The sequence below is a fragment of the Protopterus annectens genome, chromosome 12.part0, assembly GCF_019279795.1.
Source record: "Protopterus annectens isolate FY-2018-M chromosome 12.part0, PAN1.0, whole genome shotgun sequence".
In the NCBI taxonomy this organism is placed as follows: domain Eukaryota; kingdom Metazoa; phylum Chordata; order Ceratodontiformes; family Protopteridae; genus Protopterus; species Protopterus annectens.
In genome coordinates this window covers 453,449,650-453,470,813 of record NC_056746.1, presented here as the reverse complement: position 1 = coordinate 453,470,813, position 21,164 = coordinate 453,449,650, and the positions used below count along the sequence as shown (strand labels likewise).

The following is a 21,164-nucleotide window of genomic DNA, read 5'->3' as shown; positions in this document are numbered from 1 at the left end:
AGTAGAGGTACTAGACAAGGATTGTCCTGTGTCCCCTATCCTATTTGCTCTGGCCATAGAAATACTTGCCATCTTAATACATAATAACCTAAAGATAAGCGGTATAAATATATATGACTAATATATCTCTAAAATAATGATGTTTGCTGATGATGTCTTACTTACTTTACCCAATTCTAATGAAGTATTAGGTGAAGTGGATATAGTAGTAACAAATTTCCAAAAATTCTCAGGACTCTCCAACAAATCAAAATATTTATTATTAAATAAAAAAAAGAACATACACGTTCCAGTTAATCATATTTTTGGAAACCAAGTTTTAACTCTAGACTGTTTAGGATTAGTCCTAGGTAAGAATATAGGGGAAACCTTGCAGCTTAACTATGCCAAAACCATAGACTTAATCAAGACATTGATAGGCGATTGGAATAATATGTTTATAACATTTGATAGGTTACAACTGATAAAAATGGCTGTTACCTAAAATATTATATATAGCACAGGCTTTTGTACTTCCACCAGGAAAGAAAATCCTTAAAGAAATTACTATAACTCTGATGAAATTGCTATGGTACCCCAAAATAAATAGTGGCATATTCTCATCATATCAAAAAATGGGAACAAGGGGGGTTAAAATTCCCAGAGACAGATACTTCTATAAAGGCATCTATAATTAAAATGGAGATGAATTGGATAAATCCTAGATATTCTTCCAATTGGAAACAGTTACAATCCGTTATACTAACGAATGAAAATTATTTATCAAAAATGCTTTGGTAACTGACAAAGCTAACAAGATATGGCACTATTTAAGTATAAATTTACAGTATAGTACAACAAAATTAACTACACTAATACTAATAAACCATGTTTTTGATGTTTTTAGAAAATTCATCAACACAAATTTAGATATAAAACTGTGGTATAGATTTTTAATACCATCTACTATTACAAGGGATTTCCCTGATAAAACACATAGAGAGATTTTTGGATTATGGGAGAATAGTAACCTATTTTGTTGGTTGGAATGTATAGAAAACCAACAAGCTTTGAACACACAACATATATTGCCAACCTACAGCATATACTAAGGATCTGTGTAGAATTGTATACAACTCATCCTTCAAAACCATACCAAAAATTAGACTGGATTTTTGGAATCCTATATAATAATATCAATATTAAGAATGAACCATCATATCCATATAACACTTTAATTGTCTATAAGACAGCTCCTAAAGATTCATACTGGCAATACCTAACTAAAGGGTTTCAAGTATCATTATCAATGGAAGACAAAACAAACATTTTACTTTCAGTTAAACTAACTTCTTATTCACAATTCTGGAAGATTTTTCATTGGAAATTTCTACACAGATCCTTTTTGACACCTGAGAAACTTTCAGAAATGAACCCTTCAAACAGCAAGTTATGTTAGAGATGTCACCTGTCCACTAATGCTGACTGGTTTCATATTTTTTTATGACTGTACTAATATTGAACCATATTGGAACGAGATTAACAAATTTCTTCAAGCTATCTATACAGATATATTTGTTTTTACAAAGTATTTAATTTTATTGAATGTTGTTAATAGTAATCATATGAAGAAAGATGACTTGTATTTGTTGGGGACCATGTTAGCAATAGCCAGAAAATGTACAACCAGAAGATGGAACTCTAATGTAGCACCCACAGTTTAGGAATTCCTATCTTCACTGAAGAAATGCATACTAATGGAGAAAAGAACTAAAGAGCTAAGAACATTTCCTAAGCCATTGGTTAATAGTCCTTGGAGGAAAGTTTTAAATTTGATTGATACCCTACAGATGGAACCAAACTCTTCCTAACTATCATAGTTTATATATTAAGTTATTATTTAATTACATATGTTTTTATCTGAATCCTTTTTGTCAGGCTAAATGCAAATACTGTAAATAGTTATTGAATGGGTACTTACATATTATCGCAACCACATTTTCGCCCTAATGCTGGTTGCTTCTTGTGTCAGCTGGGACCAATGAAGTATGACAAAACCTCAGAGACATGTTTTCTTTAATGTGTTGTTGTTTTTGGGAAGGTTTTTCACTAAAATGGCTGAAAAAATAAGGTTTGAAAAATAGGTTTCCCCATTTACTGTCAGCATCTCAAGATGTCAGTTAAGCAAGTCCCCTGTTCCACTTAAAACGCATTCCGCATTCTTTTTTCTCAGCCTTTGCCCTGAGAACGGAAAGCATCAGGAAAGAAAAGCAAAGCAGTACCCAGTCTAACTTCTTAAAAAAGTAATCGGGAAGGATAGACTGTTAAAACACGATCTTGGTGGTGGGTTTGTAAAACGAGTAAGGGTTTGCACATTCATTGTAAGTGTGAGTGTGTGTGTGATTCTAACATCATATGCTATGACTGACCGCACTCCTTTCAGGCCAATGTACGTATATGCAGACAGCCACTATGATCGCTCGCTGAATTCAGTGCTTGATGTCTTTCAAGCACGCTAGCCACAAATCCTCAAATTTGAACCCTTACTCATTTTAAAAAGCCACCACCAACATCCCAGAAGAGTTTTTTACATTCTACCCTTCTGATTACACTTCCTTATCGTTTGAGTAAAAGACAAGAAAGTCCAGCACGTTGGAAAATGTGGTTGCGATAATACGTAAGTACCATTGAATGTTATGAATCTATTGAATTGTGGTGTTATTTCATCAAAATAAAAATCATTTGAGCAAAAAAAATGCTCTGTCTAGAAATCTACACCTCTTCTCAAATATCAACAGAATGGTTTGGAGGAATAGATATATCTCTCAGAAGATGCCACTGGCCTGAAACTAGTTCCCCATACACACAAAGCAAAGTTCATCCCTGTCTGTATTACAACGCAACTTGGATCCTTGGAAGAGAAGCACAGAATTTACCCTAGGACTGCCCCCTGTTCTACTAATGGACAGAGGCAGCTCCTAAATGCTTTATCTCATGCATGGGTCCTCTCAAATTATCCATGGTATGATCCCAGTTCTTCTCATTAGGGGTAATATATAATTAACAACCATGAGATAGGTTAACACAAGCACCAAAAGGCATGTTAGCTAGGCTTGAAATGGCCCCCCAAGGGCAGCTAGCCTAGTACTTGCCTATGAGTCTGTGTGCTAACCATCAGAATGAATGTTCTAAAAATGCACTATGTAAATGTTCTAAGACTTGTACCAAATTTAAAAAGTGCTTCTTTTTTGTATTGGATCAAATAAAATGTGTAACTTTACAAGGAAATATAAATAACTTGCTGGAAATCAAAGTAGTATGTTAGCAGTTTAGATTAGAGCCTAACTTGTTTCTTAGCCTTAGTGGCACTATTAATAATAAGTGTATTTTAAAAAATAAAGGCAGCAAAACTGTGAATGTGTGAATTTAAATGGACAGTTTTAGAATATATGACTTGGGTGTATGCTCCTTGTAATGAGAACTGTTATTCTGAAGAAGTCTTTTGATTAAACAGATAAAAAAAATCAGTAAACCGTTTTCCAGTCTGGCGATTCCTTATTTGGAGTGTCTTGCTTCTGGATTCTTCATGTGAAGAAGTGCACTAGTAAATTTTCACCTGCAGCTGAACATTAACATAGCAGCAGATATGTATTCTGTATGCTGCAGTAACCAGACTAAATGTGATGCAGCAGTGGAAAGAAACTCTTAGAGAATCTTCAGAAGTGCCATAAAAACTGAAACTACAAACGTTTTGTAGATTGTTTTGCTGTTGCCTTCCCACTTATCTGATAAACACTTAACCTGCAATCCCTCAGAATCATTCATGCAGTAGTCCCTTGGATTCATTGATGGTGGTGTGGGTGAGAGAGAGAGATTTTTTTCTTTAATAGCTACCCAGTGGTACTCAAGGCTGTTGTATAGTTAGCTTGGGATTACTGTGATTCCGTTATATGAGGAATGCTTTCAGTACTCCTTTTATATAGTTCCCCTGCAGCAAGATTAATAGATGTCGAAAACTACTGATCTTGGCTGGACCAGAACTTAAAAGATGGGTTGGATGGAATGTCAATAAGCTGCACTGTAACTGCATGCTGAGTACTGCATTTTAGTAGAGTTCTTGTGCATTATTTATGTAAATGATATAATAAGCAATAACACAGTAGTGGGTGTGTGATATCACAGGATTAACCGTTGGTTGGTGTGTGCTGTTCCTCCGCATTTACTGATGCACTGCATATGGGAGTTGCATTCCCACACTTCCACAGTATATCAGTGCTGCTTAGGAAAAGCAACGGCTTTCCTCTGTTTTTTTTTTTTTCCCCCTCCCCTGTCACTATGGGCTGTTAATCCAAAAAAAAACAAACAAAAAAAACCCAAAAAAAACAGAGAAAGCCCAACATAATGGGAGAGCAAAAGTCCAAACTTTATTGCTCTTGTAAACTTTGAAAGTTATTTCAGTAGGATGTTTTGTTAGTATGCATTTTTTTCTGAAAAATATGAATCATAAACTGGAAATTTGTGTCATTAGACATTTGAGAGTTATGATGGTCTTCTCAGCCTTTAGGTTGGACAGCACAGAAGTACAAAGAAAAATCCGGTACGTTTTGTGTTTATGTAGTTTTGCAGAACATACCTGTATTTTACTGTCTTCTGCTCTGTCCTTGAAGCATATACCAATAGAGAAGTCTGGCCATTCATACTTTAGCGGCCAGACTTTTCTGTTGGTATATGCTTAATTTGGTACACTGGGTGAGCTGTCCAATCAGCGTCCATGTTTTTGAATAGCACAGTATTGTGTAATGTTATATGTACTATTTGCAATGTCTAGTTGTCAAGAAATGCAGTCACAGTAGCTAACGTAGTGTTTTAATCCTCTAGTTGCTTTGCTCAGAAACCTTAACACTTGTCTTGCTAGTGAGCATCGTAGATGTGATGCAATTTTACCTGGCTTGATGAAAAAACTGTCTCACTGTTGTGGACATGCTATAAAAATCCCAAAGCGCAGCAGTCAAGTACATCAGAATTTATAGACACTTTAACAACCGGCTGAATAATAAAAAAAAAAAAAAAAAAAAAAAACTTGCCTGAAAACTACCTGCTATTTACAAAAAGAGATTTTCTCTCTCAAGGAAACTTTTTGTAGCTGCATTGTCATTTAGGTTGTCTGTATCAGTATTCATTACTTTCTAGAGAGAAATTATCAGCATACTCTCATTTTCCCAGTTCCCAGGAAGATGTTAAATGACTTCATTGCAGACTATGCAGGCCTGGTAGAAAATCCCTTCTGTCATGTGTTGGAGTGTAAGCAAACTTTTGCTGCTCTCTGAAACTTTATAGTTTCTTACTGTTATTTTCTAGAGCACTATTGTATAAAAGTTTGTCTCAAATGTTAAGATCAGTATATGTGTATTTTATTTAAACTATATAAATCGCAAAGTTTTTTTTATTTATTATTTTTTTTTTAAGATTAACAGGCTATTCTGACATAAACTCTTTGCATTAAATAACATGTTGGTTTAAAGTGACGTGAAAAGTACTTTGCAGCATTTAGATTGGTTAGTACTTGCAAGTAGATTAAATAAATGTTTGTCTACCCTTGGGATATATTACTCGCACAGTGAGTCACTGGCCAAGATGTACTTGGTCATTAACGCTGCTCACCATGAACTAAGGGCCAATTAACATTATCTGCAGTCTGTGACAAATTTTATGTAACATTACTAAATGCATATACGAAATCATCATTTACAGGATAATAGGAGCACTTTGTACCTCAAGATATTTTCTTTATGAAGGTGTACATGTACAGTTCAGTGATAAGCATATGATCCGGCATACCTCTGTACCTTTGCTGAGAACTTTTCAACTCGCTGGTTACAGGCCACATTGTTCCCTTTGTTTTCCTTAGTACAAGTGGACACATGCATATGACTTATTGAGAGTTGCTAAAGCAAGAACATACTTTTTTACTCTACTGTGGCCAGCTGCATTTATAAATGTCAGTATGCATCTGCCTGACCAATGGCACTATCGTGGTTACTGTACTACAGTGAATTGGTTATAGCACCTACACGCAGTGTTAAAGTATGCCTGTATGAATGTAACACACCCAAGGCACAATATTAATTGCAATCACATAAATAAATGGTAATATTGTACTAGTTGTGTAAACAGAAAAGATAATACAAACTGCATAACTTATTTAAGATGCAGTTCCTTGTAAAAAGACAACTGTGCTAGTTTTGGTACCTCAGCTTGTTTAACAGTCCACACTTGCAAAGTATTGTTTGAGCAGGAATACAGTTCTGTATTTTTGTATATAGTGGATCCTCCAAATGCTACCCAGCAGAAAGTCTGTTCTGGCTGTAAAATGTTAATGCAGACAGTTTTTATGCTTAACCAAATGAAAACGCCTCCAATTTTCTGCTAAGTGGGTCTTGGTGTGTCCTGCCCTGAGGTCTTAAAGGCCTGTCCTTCATCCCTTCGAGACGAAGTTGTATTACCGACACAATTTTAGATATTAAGTTGTTTGTGAGAAACTTACAATTGAAAATAATGTTTTCTGGAGGTGTGGTTGAGAGTATGGATAGGCAGTTTAGGAATCAGAGTTTAATAATACCTAATTTACAGCCCTCACTAGAAATTTTTGATAAGATGATAGAGAAACATATATATTTGTTAGACAATAAGAATATACATTTATCCAAGAAAAATCTAAGTATAAGACAGGATAAAGCCGTACAAGATTTAATGAATGATGGCAATATATCAATTAGGCCAGCTGACAAGGGTGGACCTATAGTCGTCCTTGATAGGTTGGCCTATAATAATAGCATGATTGAGATGTTAAAAGATACACAGTATTACAAATTTATTACAATTTTGGATGTCCAGCAAGTTATATCTAGAGTTTATAGTGACCTTGAGGACATGTATAAGTTGGGCATAATTGATCATCAGTTATTTAGTTATTTTTTTGTAGAGAAATCCCACTATTCCTATTCATAGATTGCCCAAGGTTCATAAAGATTCCTTTAAACCCCCAATGAGACCGATTGTTGCCGGTCGAGGATGGGTGACTGAGCATTTATCTGTGTACATAGAAGAAATCTTAAGACCATATGTCAACGTTAATAAGTTTATACTCAGATTCAAAGGAATTTTTGTTGGATTTCTATGAAGTAGTTGGGAACTATGATCGTGACTCAAGTTTGATATTGGTCACGATGGATGTGAATTCATTGTTTACTAATATTCCGAATGATAAAGGCATTGAGAGCATTCATAAATATTTGAGTGTACATTCGAACTTAGTACCCACTAGGGTGGATTTTCTTTCCAGAATGATTTCCAGCAGAGTGCAAAGTAACATTATTTTGTTTAATAATGACTTTATTGCTCAAAAGGATGGCGTAGCTTTGGGCACTTCATGTGCCAATAGCTACGCCAATCTGGTTATGGCCTTATGGGAAGAAGAAAGATTATGTTGTCTTGATTTATTTCAGAGACATGTCTTGTTTTATAGACGCTTCGTGGATGATTTGTTTTTTCTGTGGGATGGCTGTTTGAGTGATTTACTAGTGTTTGAGGAACAAGTCAATATGCTTACTCCTTATTTAAAATTTTCTATGAACTATTCGAATCAGAACATCTCTTTTTTAGATGTGAATATATGGCGGTTACCGAATGGTGACTTTAATACAGGGGTGCATAGAAAGTCTTGTTACAAGAATACGTTTTTACATAGAGACAGAATGCACCCAGGTTATATTTTTTCTAATATCCTTAAAGGGCAGGGGATTAGGGCTTCTAGATTGAACCCACGTCCAGAAGAATTTGATTAAGAACTGGGTGATTTAGCTGTTAGGTTAATTGAGAGGAATTGCAGACCTGTATAAATTGAGAGAGCGTTTACTCAAGTCAGGGACCATAAGCAAGGAAGGGCATGCCCTATATTTTCGGAGACAGGGCTGCAAGTTTATAGAATGAATTCTGAAGAGACCCTGGTTAACAATGATAGTAATAAAACCAGCAGAGGTTAACTTTGTTTTATACACAGGATGTGCATAGTATCAAAGATGTCATTATTAAGCATTGGGATCTATTGACTTTGGATCCCGAGGTCAAGAGATATGCAGGTGAACAACCGTGTTTTGTTTATAAGAATAGAAAGAACCTGCATAGGTTATTGTGTTTTACGAACAATAAACAAGATGGAAATTAAGTCTTGAAGGTACACGACCTTGTCACAAGTGCAATTATTGTATTATATTAATGTCTTTATACATCCTAACACTGGACAAGTATTTTCTATCAAAATTAACGCTAACTGCAGTGCTAGACATGTAGTATATATTGCTACCTGTGTATCCTGCCGATCATTTTATATCGGCAAAACTGATAGGATGTTGAAAGAAAGAATAAGAGAACACTTGTATCAAATTCGTGTTAGATCTGAAGTTAATGCATTATCTAAACATGTCTTACAGAATGATAGTACGCACAGGTTTCTATTTTCAGTGCTGCATGTGAATACACCTAGTATGAGAGGAGGTGATGTTAGGAATTATACTAAAGATGCTGAGACAAAATGGATTATAAAAACACAAGCACACATCCCCCCAGGTCTCAATGATAGGGTTCCCCTTAGACCTGCCCTTAAAAATAGGAGACACAGAAAATAGATATAGTGTGATTTTTGATGAATAGGACTCGTAACCTTTTATGATGATATTTTTATGTAGTATAAATGTATTTGTTTTTAAGTAAGTGATATATGTGCTTTTTTATATATATGCATATATAATTGTTGTTTTTAATGTGTGTGTGTGTGTGTGTGTATATATATATATATATATATATATATATATATATATATATATATATATATATATGTGTGTGTGTGTTTAGATATGGTTGAATTTTAAAATGCATCTGTTCAGTTTTTGTTGATTCATGAAATGTCTTGTGAAGCTGATGCCTTTAAGGGGCTATTTCACTAATTGATTAACTGTGTTGATTGACATTTTTTGAATTGTTTATATAAGCCTCATTTTAGATTTGACTGTTATAGGCTTGATGAAGCTTGATAGTGAAAGCGCTTGCCAGTTGTGTACCTGAATAAAACCTGCTACTTTGTGTTTTAAATCGAGAGTGAATTTATACTTTATTTGGATTTGATATTCCAGGAACCAGGGTCTGAAGAGACGTGACTGCTTTTTATGCTATTTATTTGCTGACTGCCTGGGGTGACTGCAAGCTAGTTTCTGATTTTATTTTTATGAACTGGCTTTTTCTGCTCGCAGTCTTTAACCAATACGTGGTATTTTTGTTTATAATTTTTGTTTGTTACAATGTTAATTGCATTCACATAAAAAATGGTAATATTGTACTAGTTGTGTAAACAGAAAATATAATACAAACTGCATAACTTATTTAAGATGCAGTTCCTTGTAAAAAGACAACTGTGCTAGTTTTTGGTACCTCAGCTTGTTTAACAGTCCACACTTGCAAAGTATTGTTTGAGCAGGAATACAGTTCTGTATTTTTGTATATAGTGGATCCTCCAAATGCTACCAAGCAGAAAGTCTGTTCTGGCTGTAAAATGTTAATGCAGACAGTTTTTATACTTAACCAGATGAAAACACCTCCAATTTTCTGCTAAGTGGGTCTTGGTGTGTCCTGCCGTAGAAAGCAAAGGAGTATGACAGGGTACATCACTTTTAAAGGCAAACATTTTAACTGCACAAATATCCACTGATCACGTACAGTTGAGTTATTGGCTATTATACAATGACCCTCCATTAATATTCCAAAACGTGCTTGCTGATTGGTCAGTGTGCCCGTTGTAAATCAGACTTGTACTAATGGAAAAAGGTCTTGTCGCCTGGACTTTTTCCATTAGAAGTCTTTTTTTTTTTTTTTTTTTTTTTTTTGTTACAGCAACGGAGAATGCAAGATCTTGCTTTTTAGAAAGTGTCTCACTATGTTAAAGGAGTTTAACATAGCGAGATAGCTTAAAAAAAGCAACTGAGATTTTCCTTTCTCCATTGCTTTTTTTAAAGCTATGTTAAACTCCTTTAGCATACCGAGACACTTTCTAAAAAGCAACTGAGATCTTGCTTTCTCCGTTGCTTCCACACATAGCTCTGATGTACTGCGTAAGCATATGCATGCGCAGTACATCAGAACTGCCGCAGAATACCAGACAGCTGTGGAAGGGCAGCATGGAGGCATTATACAGTGCCATCATTTAAGATAAGTAAGTATTTTTTTTCTTAAATAATGTCATTGTATAATAGCAATAACCCACTTCTGGGTGTGGGTAATGCTGGATTTACCCATGGTTGTCTTTGGCCACTCGGGCTTCGCCCTCGTGACCAAACCACACCAACCGTGGGTAAATCCAGCATTACCCACACCCAGGTGTGGGTTATTGCTTAATTAATTAACAGATTAAAGATTCTATTTATCGTAGTGCTTAATTACCTAACCACTGAACAGTAACTACAAAGTTGAATATTGTAACAGAAAAAAAGAGTAGATTACAGAAAGTAAAGATGAATTAAATTTCAGTGAGTGAACTCTCAGTGAACAAAGAGAAAACAGAACAGTTCCTAAAGGAACAACAAAACCAGTATAACAAAATATTACTTTAAAGTTGCAGATAGTGTTATACAGTTATTAAGCACAGCTGCAGTCTGTGAAATCTTAAACAGGCTAAATATCCAAATTGTACAATGCTTATCCAGAACCAGATGTGCAAGAGAGGAAGGGCCAAAAAGTCAAAACTTGTCCCAAATTCCACAGTTAAAAGAGATAATGGAGTCTGTATAATGCAAAAGCAGGCCATTCCAACAGGTAGAAGTGTCTTGAGGGATATTTGCAAACATCAGCCAGGACGGAAATAGTAGAGTGTCCATGACAGACAATAGGCCTGGCAGGAAGCCCTCCCCTTGAGTTCTAAGAGTTAAAGCTCACAGGATGCCAGTCTTTAAACTAAGCTTTGGTTACATTTTTTTTTTTTAAAGATTGGACACACTTTATCTAGAGAAGTCAATCTTTTGGAGGGCCATTCAGTATAGCAGCAAAAGTTTGATGAAAAATGAGCAACATGGTAAGTTCTCCCCTCTAGTCGTACAGTCCAAAGTCTGTTCACTGTCCGTAAACATCCATTCAGTCCAGACTGTTTACTAGACACTGGAACGTCACCATCTGTTAATTTGAACAGTCCAAGCATTCATTGGCAATGGACAGCAAAAGGTGGCTTCTTAACAAACAGCAGGACCTCCTCTTCCATTCACTTTTGCATCAAAAAGAACATTTTAGGCAAAATTGTGGTTTGCCAGTAGTCGGTCAGGTATGCTATGTAATAACAATCAACAATTGAAATCATGCATGCCTTTATATGATTTATTTATACTTTTTTTTGGGGGGTGTGTGTGTGTGTGTGTGTGTGTATGCTAGTGAATGTATCAAGTGTGTGTAAGGTCAATAACGGTCTGATTAACTGCATATGGTTGGGCTCTTAATCGACAAGTGTGGGAGATTGCGCAAATTCATGATTTGGGAAGTTTGCCCTTAACCCGTATTTGTGTGATGGAATTAATATATACAATTACCAGGGGTTGGGGGGGATGGGGGTGGGGGTGCAAAAAAAACTTAAAAGTAAGAAATTGCAGGCGTCTGCTTTTTTGCGTCTTGCGCTTAGTTATGAGTTGACTTCCATGTTTTTGACCATATGTAGTCGCTATTCTGTCAGTTGACTTTGGGTATTTTTGCTGATAAGTGTTAGACGCACACAAGATCATTTTTTTCCCCCACACATTGCAGTCTGCTTAAGTAAAAGTGTGGCTATGTGTTTATGGTCCTCCTGATCACTTGCCTAGTGTTGATGTTCTTCATCTCACATTGCTGCAGTCCTTACACTTGGGTAGTCCGCTGTCCTCGGTCGGCCCGAATATCAAAGTATCTGACTGGCGTCGGTCAGGGCGCATTTGACTGACGTCAGGACGTCAGGGTACAAATGCGCATGACCGACGTCATATCCTCAGTCTTTTTTGCCGCATGGTCCGATGCAGAAGCAGCATTGCAAGTGCCGGTTGGCGTTCTGAGATTTTTCGATCTAGAAGTTTCAGACCGAGTTCAAAGTTGGCTAAGTACCCGTTAGAATATTTTAGTTTTTTCTTGCCTCAGTCATTTACCGGATGTCAGAAAAAGTCAATAATTGCATTTCTTGTGGGAAACAGATACCGCATAGAGATTATCATACTTTGTGTATTCCTTCCTTAGGGCCTGAGCACGGCGTTGTTGGCTGTCGCTCTTGTGCTAGATTTAATAAGCGCACTATAAAGAGAAGGTTGGATTGTGCAAGGTTAGTCTTTGGGAACTATAAAATGCCGTCGGATGCTCCGACGCCCGCTTCTTCGAAGAAGCGCAAGGACAAGGCAGTTAAGCCTAGGCTAGAAGAACCATCTGTACTGGACGCCGGTTCTTTAGAGGTGTCGGTGGAGCCGGTGGCTCCCGAGGTTTCCTTGTGTTCCCAGGGTGAGACCTTATTATTGCAAGATGTGGCCTCTCAGGAGACAAGTCAGGCTGAGGGGGCTTCTCAGGTTACTATACTCCCCTCCCTTCCTAAGGTGGCTAGGCCCTCTCCTTCTGTTTCAAAGGCTTCTCCCAGGGGCAGGCCAGGTTTAGCTTCAGTTGGTGTTACCCCTAGCTCTTCAGGTACTGTACCCAAGAAGCATATGCTTAAAATGGCAGAAGATTTGATTACTTTGATTAGGGTTCTATGCCCCTCCTGATAAGAGACCTAGGGTGGAGCCTGAGCTGGGGGGTTTTGAGCAGGCTTCAGATGTTTCAGAGTCTTCGGCTGAAGACTTACAGGAGTACTCTCCTTATTCTGATTCTGATGTGGATGATTCTACTCCTTCTGCTACTCCTCCTGAGGATTTTTCTTTTTCAGAAACTCTTCATTCCATGAGGGAGTATTTTAAATGGGAAGGTCAGGACTTCTCTGATTCCAGGAAAAGGCTTAGGGAATTTCTGTTTTTACCCCAGCATAGGCCTTTGGCTATACCGCCTGTTTTGGATGTAGTGGAAGATGTTTTTACAGAGGCTTCTCTTAATCCTGATTCTTTGCCTCCTGCTCCTGTTAAGCCGGATAGGTATTACAGGGTGCCTGAAGCTCATAAGTATCTTTTTAAGAGTCCTAGGGCAGACCCAGAAACTGTTAGCCAGGGGCCTAAAGGTGTTAAGGCTTCTGTTGTTAAAAATCCGGTTCCTGCAGACAAGGAGGATAGGGCCTTGGATAGATGGGGAAAGAAAGTCTATACTTCTTCCACTCTTGCTATGAGGGCTCTGAATTGCCAGTTTCACATGTTGAAATACCAAAACTATCTCCTTTCACAATTGAAGTCTAAGGTTGATGCTCTGGCAGTAGGTATTGATTGTAAAGAGTTGCAAGATTTAGTGCATGTTTCTGAACAGGTGGGTAAGCATTCTTTGCAATGTGGTTTTGATGCTGTACAGGCCTCGTCTAGGGTGGCTGCCACTGGGTCAGTTCTTCGCAGGCACGCCTGGCTGAGGGATCAGAATTTGTCTGAACATGTTAAAACAAGGATTTTAGATGCTCCTTTACAATCTGGCGTGTTGTTTGGTCCTCCTGTTGAGACAGTTTTAAAGAAAATGGAAGACAAGGCTAAGTCTATGCAGACTGTTAAAGCTTTTTTGCAGGTCCAGACTCCAAAGTTTAGTAGAAATTGGCCTACTAAAGGGTGGGCGTATCCTTCTTATGATTCCCAGTCTAGGGGTAGATCTAGGCGTGGTAGGGCAGAGCTCAGGGCTCTTTCAGGCCTAGAACAGGGAGTTCTCCTGCACAGGCTTGGTGAGGGCAGGGGTCAGTCCTTTCGTAAGCAGACCCAATGACCTACCTTTTCAGCTGCCAGAGCCTGCTTGTCTGGCAGCACCTTTGGGAGGAAGGTTGGCACTTTTCAAAGAAAATTGGAGTTTAATTACCCAGGACAGATGGGTATTGGATATCATACACCACGGCTACAGGTTTTATTTCCATACCTTGCCTCCTTTCAAAGGCATGCCAGGCGTTCCTCCTCAACAAAGAATAGAGGCTCACAAACAGGTTTCTCTGTTGCTCCAACTAGGGGCCATACAGCCGGTCCCTCTGCCAGAAGTGGGCCTAGGATTTTATTCTCGCCTGTTCCTAGTACCAAAGAAGGGGAACACGTGGAGACCAATTTTGGATTTATCTATCCTCAACACTTATCTGGACATTCCCAAGTTCAAAATGTTGACGTTGCAGCAGCTTTTACCTCTGCTGGGCAAAGATCATTGGATGGTAACTTTGGATCTCAAGGAGGCATACCTTCATGTTCCTATCAGACTAAGTTGCAGAAAGTATCTGCGTTTTCGAGCTGGGACTTCTCACTATCAGTTCTCTGCATTGCCCTTTGGCTTATCTACTGCGTCCAGAGTGTTCACGAAAGTTCTGGCTCCAGTGATAGCTTTCTTCAGACTAAAGGGAATACAGATCTATCCTTATTTGGACGACTGCCTAATTCTGGCTCAAGAAAGGGAAGAGCTTCTTCATCATTTGGAATATGTGATAGCAGTGCTAAGATGCCTAGGGTATTCTGTGAACGAAATAAAGTCCAGTCTAGTACCCTCTCGACATGTGCTTTCTGGGTGTGAGACTGAATACAGCATCCCAGATGGCCTTTTTAACCCCGGACAAACAAAAGAGTCTATCCCTTTACTTCCATCAACTATCTCATCAGTCCGGGCTGACTGCAAGGACAGTCCTTCAAGCCTTAGGGTTCATGGCATCTTGTATTCGGTACTTCCCAATGCCAAACTGCATATGAGGAAGCTACAATGGTATCTCAAAAATGTATGGACACAGCACTGCCAGGATCTGGACACTGTCATTCAAATAATACCTTGCATTCAAAAGGAATTTTTGTGGTGGGCTCAGGAATGTCACCTAAACAAGGGACTCTCTGTGACCCGGCCAGAGGCGAGTCAGATTTTAACGACAGATGCCTCAGACAAAGCTTGGGGAGCTCATCTAAATGGAAAGTGGATACAAAACAAGTGGCCTGTCAGACTACAACATCTACATATCAACATGAAGGAGATGTTAGCAGTCCAGTTTGCATTAATAGCTTTCAAGGAATTACTTTTTCCAGGACAGGTGTTGATTCTAACAGACAACACAACTGTCATGTGGTACATCAACAGGCAAGGGGGAACGCATTCTTATCCTCTATGCAGGCAAGCAATGATTTTGTGGGAGACTGCTCTCAATTTACAGCTCAATCTTCAGGCAAGGTTTCTGCCAGGAGCACAGAACTCCTTAGCAGATGTGTTGAGCAGACGAATTATGGATCCCCACGAGTGGAAATTGGATCCTCATGTATTTCAGAAATTGACAGTGTCATGGGGAACTCCAGACATAGATCTGTTAAACTTCTCCACTAAACAATCAGCTGCCAAGGTTTTGCACAAAAAGGTTTCATCCCACAGCTTGGAGAGTGGATGCTCTTTCTTTCAATTGGAGCAATCTCCATGTGTATGCCTTTCCACCTCTGCCTCTCCTCCCAAAGGTACTTCTAAAGGTCAGACAGGACAAGCCAAGAATGATTTTAATAGCTCCGGATTGGCCTCGACAGCACTGGTACCCATTACTGAGAAGTCTGGTACGGAAGCCTCCATGGCCTTTGCCTTCGATTCCACACCTGTTGTCGCATGGGAGGACAGCCATTTGCTAAATGTCAAGCTTCACTCTCTGCACCTAACAGCCTGGCATATTCTGTTTTGAACCATAGTGGGCCTCCACTTCCTCAGCAAGTTTTGAATGTTATTTTGGAAGCTAGAAGGCCTAGTACAAGGAAAGTGTGCAGACAAATGGAAGAGATTTTTATTTTGGAGTGCAGCAAAAGATTTTGATGTTTCTGAGCCTAATTTGTGTGTGGCTCTTCAATATCTTACTGAGTTACTAGACAAAGGTTTGTCTTTCTCTTCTATTAAAGTTCATGCTGCAGCAATTTCAGCTCACTATGATTCGACCCACCATTGTTTTCTCATCCTTTGTTCAAGCAATTTCTTAGAGGGGCAAAGAATATAAGACCCCACGAAGAGCTCCTACTCCTGCTTGGGATCTCAATTTTGTGTTGGAGAAACTCACTCTACAACCTTTTGAGCCTGCAGCTACTGCTGAGTTGAAATATTTATCATGGAAGACTGCTTTTTGTTGGCCATTACCTCTGCAAGAAGGGTTTCTGAATTACAGGCCCTTATGGCGGTTGAGCCTTTCTTGATTTTCCATAAGGATAGGGTATCATTACGTACTAATCCTTCCTTTATGCCTAAGGTGGTTTCTAGTGTGGCTTTAAACCAAACTATTCATTTGCCTACTTTTTATGCAAATCCCCAAAATAAAGGGGAAAAGATTTTGCACACTTTAGATGTTCACAGGCAGTTGCGTTATTATTTGGACAGAACTAAAGGGTTCAGGCAGTCTCAGCAGTTGTTTGTTTCTTTTGCTTTGAGTTCTCAGGGCAAGCCTGTGTCAAAACAAACTATTTCTAAGTGGATTGGGTTTTGCATTGCTTTCTGTTATTCCCATCATGGCAAGGAGATTCCAGCTGGGATTAGGCCTCATTCCACTAGGGCTACTGCCACTTCAACAGCTTTTTTGAGGGGAGTGGCAACCAAGGATATTTTGGAGGCAGCTACTTGGAGTTCTGTGCATACTTTCTCTAGGCATTATCATCTGACACTTTACTCTAAGTCCAGGGCTGGTTTTGCCACTGCTGTTTTGCAGGGCATTTTGGCAGCTCCTGCTTCCTTGTAGTTAGCCATCCTCCCTTACCTCTGCTTTGGGATTCTACCCAAGTGTAAGGACTGCAGCAATGTGAGATGAAGAACATAGTACAGTTTTGTACCTACCATAAATGTAGATGTTCGAAGATCCACATTGCTGCAGTCCAATTTACCCTCCCTCCTTCCCCTCTGTAGTTAGAGGTGGTTGTGTGGGTTGGGTTGTACATATTGTGTATATTGTATATATTGTACATATAGTTAGTGCAAGGGTGGTTGGTTGGTTGTTTGCTGTCTTTTGGTTTTGACCTTTATTTTTAGGGTCTTCTGACATCTGGGGCAAGAAAAGACTGAGGATATGGCGTCGGTCATGCGCATTTGTACCCTGACGTCCTGACGTCAGTCAAATGCGCCCTGACCGACGTCAGCCGTATACTTTGATATTCGGGCCGACCGAGGACAGCGGACTACCCAAGTGTAAGGACTGCAGCAATGTGGATCTTCGAACATCTACATTTATGGTAGGTACAAAACTGTACTTTCCTATGTGCAAACTGAAAACAGTTAAATGGCAAGATAGTAATAAACTGACAAAAGGTGAAATACGTTATTCCATTTACAGGTGCATTTACTTGCATCTCTGTTAACTTCTAGTTGCTGTAACTGCTGTTATACCTCTGGTTCTGTAAAAAGTAAATGGAGCAATGCTGTTATAGTTTGAATCTCACCAGGCTTAACTCTTCACTTAACTATGCATTTAATATGACCACTGTGGTAACTTTTTAACTGTTGCTGAATCTTTATGTGAGTAATTAAATACAAGATAGCATTGCAGTAATTCTAGGCCAAATTAGGATGGCATCAGTAACATCTTGCTTTTTTTGCTGACAGTTGCTTTAAAGTAAAAAGTACAAGGTTTACTTTGACGTAGGTTTTGTGTAGACATGTGTTAAGTTAATAATTTGCATTCAAAATTACTTTTATTTCATGACCATTTTGTCCATTACTTTGTCATTCTTTGTTGCACTTCACCGTTTTTACAAGCTGGTTTTGTCCCTTACTGATGGGATGGAAGCACATGCATCAAAATGTGTTGCATTATCCCAAATGGTTTGCCACCTCCCCCCCAAAATGTGTGCTTTTCTAGTATTCTTATGGCATGTGATGCATTCAGAAAGTTAAGCATATTTAAGTCTATGGAAGGCATTAGTTTACTTAGGGAATGTAGTTCTGTATTTTTAAATTTTCCTCTTTCGTACTACTGCAGTAAACTTAAAGATATATGGGTTGTTTCCCTGCCCTAGATAACAACCACCCAAGGAGGGGAAATCAGCAGTCAGACTGAAGCTTTCTCCAGTACTCATCATAACAAGAAGCACCTCTCGGGCTTCACAGGAGTAGCAGTTGGCTAAGAGGCAGATAAGTCCCCAGTACAAAACCTTGCCACACAGAATATTTGCTCTTTTAAGGAACATTATTTTTAATTCAGTTTACTGACTAAAACTGGTATTCCCCTTTAAGAAACCTGCTATTTTTGTCAGTATTGGAAGTTTCTTGTAAGGGACAACTATTTATAGCTGCCCATGTTATTTAACTAATTAGATGCCAATTTTGACCTATTTGCCATTTTTTCTTTTATTGTCAGTGTTTTTAACTTTAGTAAAAGTAGTGCTGATAGAGAAGGTGTGTGCTGATTGTGCATTTTACTGTGTGAAGGGGCTGGAACAAGTGGGCTGCTTGTGTTTACAAGGAGACCACTTACCTTCTGACCGATTTTTGCTCCAACCGTGCTTACCGCTTTTGGCTTCTCCTCCTCAGCCACAAATGGATACTTACTCCAGTCCTGCTTATTCCACTTCCAGTGTTACTAGAAAGGAAAAGAAAAGCACTAACCGAGGATCCCTTGCTGACTACATGGGCTTAGTCAATGCCTCAGCCAATAGACCACTAACCTCTCCAGGTTCCTCTGGTGTAGTCCTTTTGGCCAGCATGAACTGGTGGTCAGCCTTGTCCTCTTTGGCTGTTCTAGTATCCTATTCTTGCATATGAGAGCCATCTCTTCTGTGGCTGGGAGGCATTCCTGGAGACATTTCAGGGGGTAACCGAGGAGAGAGACCATTAGATCAGGCAGAAGTCCCTCCTTTGAGTCAGTTGCCTTACAGGACGTCCTAGTAAGAAAAAAGAACAAGTGGTTAAATATTGTTTATCTCTAAGTAATTACAGTTGAGAGAGGGGATTTTTCTACCTTAGTAAAGGATGTATTATAAACTATGAATCCTGGTGTTCAGAAGCCATTACATGTGGGTTATCTCCTGCAAAGAAACTTCTGAGGAAACTGAGTCTATTGATTCTGATTTTGTCAGAGTTGAGTCTTATTTTTCTTCAGGTACTCAAGCCCAACTTTCGGACTCTAAATAACATACTATTTCTTTTCTTAATGTGCAGAAATTTTCTTATAATCAGGCTGTAGCCAGGATGAATGGGGTATTTTTATGGGAAGGAATAGTACCGCTGAGGAGATATTTTGATGTTGCAAATAGGCATTCCTCATCCAGCCCTCCTGTACTACCAGGATGTGTTGAATACTGCCTGTAATGATCTTAATAACCAGCAGTCAGTGCCTGAAAAAAGTGCTCATGTATTATATTTGTTTACTGGAGTAGTGCACTGAACTTACTGGGCATACAGTACCACAGACTAGTAATTTTATTTCCTCTAACCTTATATCTAACCCAGCTGCAGTATCCACTGTATCTACTGGGAGTAGATTGGTTTTGAACAGAAATATCCCACCAGATGATAAGGAAGATAAAGTGCTGGACCATCTAGGTAAGACAAATGTTTTTTTCTTCCACTTTGGCTGTCAGAATTCTCATTGAACAGGCATAATACATGTGGATGTGTATACATTTTTTTTAAATTCTGTATTGTTAGGCTCTTTGTATGTATGGGTAAAAAAGCAGTGAAGAAATCTTCTCTGACTGCTGATTTTCCTCCTTTGGGCTACCCAGTAACAATCAATTAAGGTGCGTTTGTGGGGTAGGGGAGTGGGGGTAGAGTTTTGTGGAGCTGTCTGGTGGTTGTTTCCTAGGCAGAGAAACAACCCATATAGTCTGAAGGCTACTAGTAACAGTGAGGAATTTGAGCATTTGCTGTTATGGGTAAGTGCAACTTACACAAGTGTACTGTTTGTTTTTTTTTTTTTTCAAAATGTAATTTAATTCAGAAAATGCAGTGAGTTTTCAAAAATGGTCAAGTACTGTAGTTTTAAATTTATCATTTCAAAATGAAGGCTTAACTTTTTTTTACCTCCACTGGACCAGCCAAAAGGTTGCTAATCCTATATCTAGCCAGCCCATTTGTTCTGTGGGGCTAGAGCTGAGCATCCCTGGGCTAGGCAAGAGCTACAGCCCATTCACTCATGCCTGGGTAGACAAGTTACCCCATTAATTCCTCTACTGATAAATATTGGGCAGTAAAGAGAGCCCATTGTTTGCCAATGGGGAATAAATGGCATATGGGCGGTAGAGAACAAGAGTGCCATCTTGCTATTTTTTGTGGAGTGATTCACCTTTCCCCAAGTGAAACACACCTGTCCCTTGTGGGGACTCTACAAACTGTGCTGCATACTGTCAGCCACAAGGAGCATGCCATCACACACTAACTCTGCGATATGCTTGTGCACAATGCTATCACATGGTCATAGACCTGTGCTGTAGAGGTGCAACATCTATTGCTCCTAGTAGATGTCACTCAAGTGACAAGACAAAGCCATATCCCTCCCAAAAGGATGGGTGAGCTGGTAGTCTGTTCACTACTGTTCTCTTCACTCAGCTCTGTAATGTGACAATTCTGCTACCTGAACTTAAGTCACCTGGGCCAGAGTCTGGGCATTTTCCATGTATGCCTCTGAAGCAGTCTGAAAACATAATATTTTTAAAACTAGACCCTTTTCAGAAGTTTTTGTTAATGTTGTTTTTTTCAATCAAGAAAGTAAAACAGATAATTAGTTCATGGCAAAGATTTTTTCTTTCTCCTTAGTAAATGCATATTGCTGTCTACTTTTTTGCCATGTCAGTTACTCCGTGGCACTGTTAAACTGTAGTTATTTTTAAAAATCTTAAGAACTTTTGTTGATGAGCTGTAATCCACACCAGATTTTCTCACTAGCTACCTCTGTGTTGAATGCTCAGCTGGTGATACGATACACGGCAGTTTCCACTTTGCATTTCTGGGTACAGTGTCTTGTTTCTGTACTAACCAAGCAGGATCACATCGGAAAGAGAGAGAGAGAAAGAGGATCTTTGAAATCTTATATTTATTCTTGATGTGCTGAGTCTTACTTTGAA

General features: G+C 38.8%; 1 protein-coding gene across 4 annotated transcripts in view; it reads left to right on the top strand.

Annotated features, from left to right (window-relative positions):
* Positions 1-21,164, top strand: part of SNX8 (sorting nexin 8) — a 1,131,155-nt gene that overhangs the window by 244,800 nt on the left and 865,191 nt on the right. The window contains exon 2 of one of the 4 annotated variants that reach the window (XM_044089558.1): positions 19,552-19,644. The exons of the other annotated variants lie outside the window; for them this stretch is intronic. The gene's annotated coding sequence lies outside the window, so the exon portion shown is untranslated. The remainder of the gene's footprint in view (positions 1-19,551; positions 19,645-21,164) is intronic. 4 annotated transcript variants of the gene reach the window in all.